This window comes from Serinus canaria, chromosome 8 (assembly GCF_022539315.1).
Source record: "Serinus canaria isolate serCan28SL12 chromosome 8, serCan2020, whole genome shotgun sequence".
Lineage (NCBI taxonomy): Eukaryota > Metazoa > Chordata > Aves > Passeriformes > Fringillidae > Serinus > Serinus canaria.
Genome location: NC_066322.1, coordinates 25,329,901 through 25,340,533, shown reverse-complemented (window position 1 = coordinate 25,340,533; position 10,633 = coordinate 25,329,901).

Below are 10,633 nucleotides of genomic sequence, written 5' to 3'. Positions count from 1 at the left end.
AACCTGACAGCTCTTTGAGAGAACAGAGTCTGCAGCAGTGAAAAACAACTTGTTTTCCCTGAGAAAGAGCTCTAAGACTATGGAAAACAACCTGCTTTCCCTGAGGAAGAACTCTGGGACTGTGATAAACACCAACCACCTGCATAAACTGTTTTTACACTGTTGGATTAAAAAATGAAAACAATATGTCACAAACAACTCTCTGTGCATGTGCACATGGGGAGGTTGAGTGACCCTTCAATACAGGGTAACAACAAGTTATTGATCAGCTGGGGATAGACAGGGGATGATCTTAAAAACCCTGTGAAACCCTGTGAAGAGACTCATGAAATAAACTGGGGTGGATCCTTTTCATTTTGCACCATAAAATGTGTCCTGCATCCCTCTTTATCAAACACCACAGTGACATCTCTAACACTGTGTAACAGCAGAACTGTACAAGTTGTGCTTAAATTCAATATTCTGCATGGTCGGTTTGGAAGGCTCCTGGACTTGTGTGCCAAGTCTAAATGTGTGTTGTGTTTATTTAACTTTAAACCCATTTGAAAGGAAGGGATTCTGACCTCACACTTTAGTCCAGCAAGCTGTTCTTCCTCCAGAACATAACAATAACAACAATAATAATAATCTGATGAGCACTTCTTCCAATCACCCTATAACACAAATAAACAGGTTCTAGGGCCTTCCAGAACCAGAAATACAATTATAGCATCAGAATGAGGGAATAATCCAGGTGTTTACACCAAATATTTGTCAGATTTTTCACAGAATTACTAAGTCAGGATTCAAATCTTCAGAATCCTTTCTCTAAAAAACAGGTACTTGGTTGGATTTAATCTAAAAAACGTAGCAACTCCTGCCACAGTTGAAGCCTGAGAAAACATATTTCTTGCTATTTTCTAGAAATTAATCTTCACTATCAAGCCCAGTGTTAGTAACCTTGTATGTATTTATATAAATATTTGTTGAGTCAGGCTCACTTAAGCTATTTCCTCATGTATTTCTCTCATAAATCCTCATTTGCCCTTGTGTACTGTAGGAGAATAAAGATGAAGTGAAAATGTACTTTGTCCTCAGAGCGTTCAGACAGTTTTCTGTAAGGGTTATGAATAATTCTCTGATATTCACATTACATTGAATTTAAGGAAATTTATTCTGGGCATGGAAAGTTTATGTTGCTGTTTCTCAAACTTCACATGGAAATACTTCATAATTATTAGAAATGTGGTAACACTTGAACAGCAATCTGCTTATTTTATTGGATGTAGGGAAATGTTATTCTCTAAACAGAGATTTGTGTTCTCTTCTGAAGGAAGTATTTAGTAAAGTCAGTTTGGGTTTAAAATGCTGCCCAAACTGGACTTTTTTAGCAGTTATGGATACTGTTGACATATTCATTTGTTCATTTATTTCCCTGTATAAAAGGGACAGAAACTCCATTCTCAACCTGGATTTTTAAAGGTGGAGAATTACAATACTCCCATAGACTAAGATTAATAAACTTAGTTATTAATTCCTAGTTATTAATTCTCCTTGGAATAAAGCCTCAGATTCTCACAAGGATTATTTTTTAAGCCAAAAAAATAGAAAAGAAATTTTCAAAATCTATTTGCAATTCTGTTTGGGTGCTGTGAGTCCACAGAACCACAGTAAGGACTGAGTCCTTTGCTGTGTCATATCCCAGGGTTTGAATTGATTTAACTTTCCTCCTGAGATGTTCCAAGGCAGTGATTCTGGTGGAGTCTCCAACTGCAATAGCCTCCAGGGAGAAAAATATCCAAAGAAACTCAAGCAAAACCAAAGGAGGAAAAGAGATAAGAGAAAGAAGAGAAAGAGAAAGAGAACGAGAAAGAGAAGATAAAGAGAAAGAAAGAAAGAGAAATAAAGAGAAAGATGAAAGAGAAAGAGAAAGAGAAAGAGAACGAGAAAGGAGAAGACCAAGATAAAGAGCAAGAGAGAGCATAATTCAAGATGTAATAAGGGAAGTGAAGGAATTGACTTGCCCTTGTCCTATGGCACTGTCCTTTCCTTTCCTTTCCTTTCCTTTCCTTTCCGTGCCTTTCCCTTTCCTTCCGTGCAGGTCCTTTCCTTTCCTTTCCTTTCCTTTCCTTTCCTTTCCTTCCTTTCCTTGTCCTTTCCTTTCCTTCCTTTCCTTCCTTTCCGTTTCCTTTCCTTTCCTTTCCGTTCCTGTATTGCCTTGCCTTTCCTTTCCTTTCCTTTCCCTGTCCTGTCCGTTCCTTTCCTCCCTCTTCCTTTCACTTTCCGCCTCCTTTCCTGTGCCTTTCCTTTCCTTTGCCTGTCCCCTTTCCCTTCTCCCTGTTCCTTTCTGCCTGCCTTTCCTTTTTCCCTTCCTCGCGTCGCTCCCTCCACAGCCCCTCCACCCCCTCCCGCTCCCCTCCCCGCCCCTCCCCTCCCCGCCCCTCCCCTCCACTCCATCCCCTCCCCTCCCCTCCCCCTCCCCTCCCCTCCCCTCCCACGAAGCCCAGAAAACTACCAACAAAGAACAGATCTTTCTCTTTTTCTTCTCTGGTAAACACCGCCGCTGTTCCGCATCTTCAACCTAATGTTATTCCCATGTTTTTAGGATAGTTGAAGGTGCCATCCTGCTTTCATCTCACTTTTTAAAAATCTTTGATCCAGTACCATTACATTTTCTCTTTTGTTTTTCTTCCTCTTTTTTTTGTTTTTTTTCTTTCCTCCTGAGCTATCTTGTGTGTATATATAACACAATTTTAAAGAACTGTCAGGTTTCTCAAATAAACCGGCACAGCAGCAGTGAAAAATAATAAAAAACCTGTGAAAAATCTGATGAATTTTGTATTCTGTGCAAAACAAGCTCCTATTTTATCCTGTTTTTTATCAGATTCATATCTAGACACCACTAAGAAGGAAAGAGTATTCAGGAAGAGCATTTCTGCTCAGCTGCAGAGAAAATTTAAAAATACATTTCTTTATGTATATAAAACTAAAAAAGCTGTCAGACTAAGTACATTTTTATTCATGTGAATATATGAAGGTTAAAGTGAGTGATGAATACATTAAATACACATTATATTGCTCACAGAAAAGGAAACAGGACTCAGAAGTTTAATGCTGTATTTCAAGTTGAGTCTTTTGCTTTACTTGCTTGTTTATGAGCTTTTCCCCAAATCCCCTCTCCTCTGCACGGCTCCCAGTGCAATTAATTAAAAGAATGCAAATTCCAGCAAGCCAAAAACCCACCAGTAAACTAAAAAGGGGGTAGAATAAATTAATCTATTCCTCTGAATTCCTTTTAAACTTTTTTCCTCACATTTGAAGGGTTGGGGACATGTGGACAAGTGCTGAACAGTTCATACCTGTGACCTAGAATGCAATCATTGGTAGGAAAGCCTGAAACAAATTTCAACAATGAAAGTTAAATTCAAAGTTCTAAACAGACTTTTTTACTCCTGAGAGGAGAGATATCTCTTTAATCTCCCCTTTTATATAGTGGATTCCTAATTAGATGGTAATAATTATGTAGAGCTGCAAAACAAGCAGTTTATAAATCCTAATACTCTGTGTTCCTTTTCTAAATTTTCCCTCACTCCATGCAGTTATTAGTAGTTTTGATCAAGTCAACAGGAATAGGCAGCAGGATTTCAGTATTTCTTGTGCACCTAACTATTTGGCAGATAGTAAAATAAATGTAAAAACTAAAAATCACCAAAGAAATTGAACACCCAACATCATAAACCACAGCTTTTCTTAGACCCACTGTAAGATTGAATAACAATCATCTGCTCCACATTACTTATTTTTACAAGATACCAAGAAATTGAATTTATGGTTAATTTAGTACACTTATTTTTTCTTTATTTCTTAAAATTCTGGGTTATAATTGTTAGGGTAGTGACAAAGCCTGGAAATGCCAGTCCAGAGCTGTTTAACATGCACGGCGTGTGCTCCAGGCAGGGTCGTTGGTTCTAGAAGCACAGTCTTAATTACTGTCTTTATGCTGATGACATCCAAATATAATAGGTGTATCAAACAGCTCCTGATGACTTAGATAAATCTGTCTCCACTCTGGAAAGATACTTACTAGACATTAAGTGTGGAGTGTCTGCTAACATTTGGTGCTTAAACCAGAATTGATTTTATTTGGCCCGCTGCCTGCTAAGTAGCAGCACCTCATTTATGGTACCACTGGTTGGAAATAGAAAATTGCCTCCTTGCTGAATAATTCTGGTGTTATATTTGACCCTGAAATTTGTTCTGAGGCCACATTGTTAAGTCTTCATATTTACACATCAGGAATTTAGCAAGGTTAAGGACATTGCTGGTTCAGCAGGATGCACGGCTCTTGATTTATGGCCCACCACAGCGAGGTTGGAATGCCATAATTCATTGTTTGCAGGTTTCCCTGGGCTGTTTGTTGTACACACTTGAGCTGTACAGAGTCCAAGACTTCCAGCACTTGCTAGAAATCAGCTACAGGAGAATATCTGAGGAGTATGTGGCTGGCTGGCAAAAGGATTCTGAAGTGCTGGTCCATGTCTAGGCATTCCTCCACTCAGAAACCAGCTGGTTTAGAAAGCAGAAGTAGTTGATGACATCTAAATACCTAAAGCAAATTCTTTACAGATCCTTGAGGAATTTTTCTGGTATGAAATGAATTTGTATAAATTTCCCATTTTCCCTGTGAATTCTCCAGAAATCTCTGCTCTTTTCTAGAATATGATTTTACTCAGTTTGTGGAGCTGCTTACTTAATAGCAGTGTATTCAATTCCTTCCAAGATCTTTCACTTGTGCTGATAGGAACTGTTAAACCCCTTGAACTATTACCTGGAGAAGCATTTATTTATCTGGTTTGACCTCAATATTTGACCTGAGCCTCCTTTAGTTTTGTGAGCCCCCATGATTTTAGGGAATAAGCAATGCATTTGAAGAGTGGCCAGCTGATATTTGGCCTTGAAATTCGGGAAAGGTGAAGATGGGTGGTGGTCCTAAAGTGTCTTTATTGATCCCATAATGACAGTGGAGATAAAATTATATGGTGTTAAACTTACCAAGAGGCAAACTTCAGGAGGCAAGAAGTCAGTGTTACTCCAGTAACAAATAGATGCTCAGTACAAGACCAAAACCACACACAACCTTTTTTTAAAGTTTGTTTAATGCTGTTTTAGCAGTGCTCTGTGTTCTGTTGCCTTTCTCAGTGCCATGTGCCTCTCTCAAAGCAGAACCTTTTAGGCTCAGGTCTGTCAGACTTGGTGTTTGCTCCACATGGAGAATTATCAATGCCTTCTTTTGCTGTTTCCATTCCAGGAATGTCCCAGGTTGCCTCAATCAGTTTTACATAGGAAAATAAAAGCTTTCCTGAGGACAGTCCTTTCTACACTCTAGACATTTTGGGCCCAAAATGAGTGTTTCTGGTCTATACATAAATGTGGGTATATAAAGAAATAGGTTTGTCTGTCTGTATATATAAAAATTTCTTAGTCTGAATTTCCCTACCCAAAGCAGCTCTAAAAATGCACCCTAAAATGAACCTATAGATTTTATTACTGCTTAGGATGATTTCCAGACTGGTAAATTGCCCCAACCTCTGCCTCTAATGTGCTCTCACCCCTTTAAGGACGCTGTCTCCTGTTAGATTGCTGGTGCCATGTGTGGAAAGGCCTCCAAGAGATTCCTGAGTTCACAAAGTGGGTCATGCAGTCAAGTGGAAGAACATAGCCTTTGGATACTCTGGAGATGTTGTATTGGGATGATTGCTCTGGAAGTGCTTCCAATTATAAAGATTGCTTCCCCCAAAGGGAAAGAGACTTTGATTTTAGTGAGTTATCTCAAAACAGTTGGAGATACAATAAAATCCTATCAGAAACCAGCATCAATGTGTGCCATTGACACATCAGGTCTCAAGACAACGTTTACCAAGAACCAGATAAGCCCGAGGCTTCCTCTTCCTTAATTAAACTTAATTAGGTTGTCTTTCTGAAGTTTTTTCACTCAGGAAGGATTGAAGCCATTGGATTAGTGAGTGGAATTTTCACTGAGTGGTTTTTGCAAGAGCTGCTCTTACAGCAGGTGGGTAAAGCTCTCTCCAAATCCACACATTCCCACAAGGACTTGATGTAGACAGAGGGGGATCGGGGGATGTCTTGCACTTCCACATCTCTTTGTGAACATGGACAAAGCAAAACAAATTGTCTCACTAAAAAATCAGCTCTCATATAATTTTTTACCATCCCAGTGTGTCTGTGGTTGACAGAGTGACTGTTGTGATAATTAAACTTTTACAGTGGAAGTGATAATTTCTGATACTCGAGCCACATTCGTGCATATTCAGAAGGGGTTTGTTTTTGCACACCTCCTGATTGCCATCTCTCAACAAACATCAGATTGTTTCCATTATCAGTCCACAATACCTTTCCTTGATGGTAAAAGTCTTTCATTTGCCTAAATGGAAATGAGAATGCAATTATGGATATTTATAACTATGCATAATAAATTTTTTTTCAGATAATCATGGAAGTAAAGTGATGAATTTTGTGTTCTGTCAGTTCATATTATGGGTTGCTAAAACTTGCCTTCTACCAATGTATATTTGTCAAGTAAAATGATAATTCCATCACTGGACATTTTAGGAAACAATTGCTGTGACTATTGAAAGATAAATTATTTACACAATAGCCATCAGTGCTGACTGCATAGCATTTATATGATGAAACAATTCTAAGTAACTTATTATTGTTTTTCTCTTTCTAATTTTACTCATTTAAACAAAGTGCAACGTTAGAAAAGTACTTTCTGTAGGTTTTATTTGATTAGCTGAATAATTCCATTTTGTAACACAATGTGGATGCCAGGTTTGGTTGTTTGTAGCTTTTTAGGACAGAGATCTAAATGCCCAGAACCAAAGTAATGCATACAGTGGAAACAGGAAAAATGTATATATTTGAGAAAATGCTTTTTCACAATTAACTGCAGGGTTATTAATGACACAACCTTCATGTTTAAAAAATAAACTGCATGATATAATGATAAGTAATTTGTATTGTCTTTTTGTTTGGCAATATGTTTAAGAAAAGAAACAGGAAAAAAAAAAGATTTGGTCATTTTCCAGCATAAAAATGATGAGTTTATTTTCTATCCTCCAAAATATATTTGGAATGGCTCTAATATTTTTTAACCAAAGCTTTTGGCACGTTTCTGAACTGAATAAAGCATTAAAAGAAGGAGTTGATCACAGATAACCTCTAGGATTTTGTTATCAATTTTTCCTTTTGACTCAATGACACCTTTCCACCGCTTTTTTTCCTTTCACTTTAATTCTGAAAGATTTGACAACTTCCCCCTTTGATGACTGAGTACAAACTATTCAGTTTTTTATTTACTACTATGAAGAAAGATACTTTTCCCCTTCTTTTTCTGTCCATTTTGAGGACCTTGCTTAGTCAGAAGTACAAATAAAATTACGTGTCAGAGGTCTAGGTGAGAAAATAGTCTCACAAATTTTATGCAACAATGTAAAACATAAAGAAAAATCTGCTCAAGGTACCAACTGTTTCTAGAAGGCACTTTTGTCCATGAAATATTATGGGTAAAATAATTAAAGGGAGACTGGTCAATGTTTTATTATCTTGTAGCAAAAATCGGGGAACTAACGTATGAATAATTCTTTTGGTTGTAGGGAGAGAAAACAACTTTGCTTTCTCTTTTCCCTCAGTGGGAGGTGCTCACTGTCAGCACCTCTGTAGGAAAGGTCATAACCTCTCTGAATTTGTCTATATAGCAATAAATAACCTGTGACTATTTAGCAATTAATAACCTATGACTATATGGCAATTAATAAATAAAGCTTTGCTCTCTTTCCAAGCTCTAGTGTCACATTTCATTCAAACTCAGATGTTTTCTCAATACACTTCAGACAGTTGTCTGTGTCCACAGCTGCCACCTATTCCCAAATTCAGATTATTTTCTGTCATGCTTCTGTAATACCATGGTTCTCTAATACATGGTCTCCTCAAGCAGGACAAGTCTAACTGCAGCTTCAATACTGAAAAACAAATCCAAAATATCTCCAAGTACAGTTATTGCTCCTTCCCACAACTCTTCTCTCCTCCCTTAGCATTCAGCTCTCCCTCCTGCCTGGAGCCTCATTGTTTCAGTTTATACATTTGAATGATGAAATACCAGAAGCAATTTCACACACTGTTTCCTTCCATTTGTTCTCATTATTGTTTTTTACTAGAAAACACTCGTGTAGCTTCCAAGGAGGGAAGGCAGTGGCATCCAAGTAGCCAAGCTCTTTCTTCTAGGTGGTTCCTAGAGTCACAGCAAGAGGCAAATCAGCACAAGCTGAAACACAGAAAATTCCACTTTAAACAAAAGGAAAATTTCAGGTTGGGTTGTTTTGGATTTTTTTTTTTCCTTTTGCTTTGTGAGAGTGTTTGAGTATGGAAACAGGTTTTCCAGTGGGAGGGCTGGTCCAGATGGTGTCCAGAGGTTCTTTCAAACTCAGGTCTTCTAAGGTTCTGGAACATAGGTGATGCTTTTCAGCATTCAATAAACTCACAGTTTAAAACACTTCAAAATGCCTAGGAAATTTTCTCTACAAAACAGTGAATGAAATGTATGAAAGTATGCTAAGATATTAAAATAAACCCCAAACAAGCAAACCAAAGGTTCTGAGATTCTTTTAGCTTGTACTTTGCTAGGCAGTCCTTTATTCTGTTCCCTTATGATATAAAGCCAATCCAATTATTGCAACTCCCCACCACAACTTACAGCCTTAAAAAGTACTTTTGGAGTTAGTATTTACATTTGGCATCTACCAAATGTCATGGGGTTTTAATTTAAATATGGGGAATCATAAAGACTGTTGCACCAAGCTGTGAGTGGAATTTTCCACAGTTATTTGGCCTCATGGAAAATTCCTTGCCCATGCCAGGGGTGGAACAAACTGATAATTAAGGTCTCCTTCAACTCAAACCACTCCCTGATTCTCTGATTCTTACAGAGTTAATCTGTGCTTTTAGGGAGCCCATTGTTTATTCTTTTTCAGAACCAGTGTTTCCCCTCCTGCATTGTCATTCACCTTCCATCTCCTAATATAACCCAACCTTTCAGAGGTCTCTGACTGAACTCATCCTGTTGAAGTTCAAAGCATTCTATTCTCATGGATTGCTGTGTCACATTGATTTGCATTAGGAAATGTTTACAAGAACTATAAAAGCCCCTCAAGTTCTTACTACACCAAGAGTGACTAAAATTAGGTGTTGTTCAGTGGCAGATGAGATATACATATGCATGCTATTCTTTTATTAATATATATATGTTAACAGTATTTATTCATGATGGATGCACTCTTAGCTCAAGCCTTTAATTTCAATTCCACATAGATTTTGGCAGGATACCAGAGTTATTTGAATTCAAGAGAAAATTTATATTGACTATGATGGATAATCATTAAAAATGCAAAAGATTCATAGATTCATCCCAAACAGCCCAAAATCCATAATCCTGAGTTCTTTAATGCCATTTAACAGTATTATTCTTTTTTGTTTTCTTTTTATGTCTTCCAAAATGCAAGGGTTTGGTAGAAAACAAAAGATATTGTACACATTTTCCTCAAGTTCACAGGAGGGCAATGTAATAATTGATTCAGAGCTTGAACTGGCATTATAAGTTCTCTTCTTCAAATCTGGTGTGTAAACTGGAATTGGCTTCCAACACATCTGGGAAACGATGATGATGATGATGATGATGATGATGATGATGGTGGTGATGACAACCATGATTTCAGATCATCTTCAAAATGACAAAACCACACAGATTGGTTCCCTTTAGACCAGTGCAATATAACAGGAAATGCCAGATACTCATCCAGTTGAGCTCCAAGCTTCCATTATTTGAGAAATATTTTTTCCCATTTTCCTTGGATTCATGATTTTTCCTCTTTACACCTGATTTCTGTTTACCTTTCAGGTGACAAGGTAGATAACCCAGGAATATTCATTGCATACCCATCTCAGAAAGACACAGAAATTAATTTTCTCTGTAATTTAATTTTTTTTAATCTTAATTTTTAGACCAGATTTTATCAGTGCACTTCATGCATCTGTTGAGTTTTAGGGAAATAGGGGATAAGGAAAGGTGAACATGGGTTTGGAATGGAGATCTGGACTTTGTGTTGGAACCAGGGGGATGATGAGTGGTTTTGTGGCATCTCCTAAGGAGAACAACTTATCGTGCTGTATATTGCTCTGTAACTTGCTTGCAACAGAATCTGCAGATTTGCCTTTCTGGATTCAGAAATATACCAATTAGGTGGAAAAGACATTGGAAACAAAATGGGAAAATGATATATCTACTGGTAAACAGATGCTGTGTTGGGTGGCTTTTACCCTGTCTTTTAAAATCAGCTTGCAGTTAGACTTGGTAAACAGCAGATGCTTGTTGATATAATATTAGAAGTAGTCCAGATTTCTAAGATTTCTCTGTGGCAGAGTTATTGACTAACTTGCAGAAAGCTGAAAGCTCTTTGGTTCTAAAGATTTGATGCAATGCTATTTGTGTGTGTATACATATATACATATATTTGTGTGTGTATGTATGTGTATATATATATATATATATATAATAAGAAAGCTAGAGATAAAATAGATT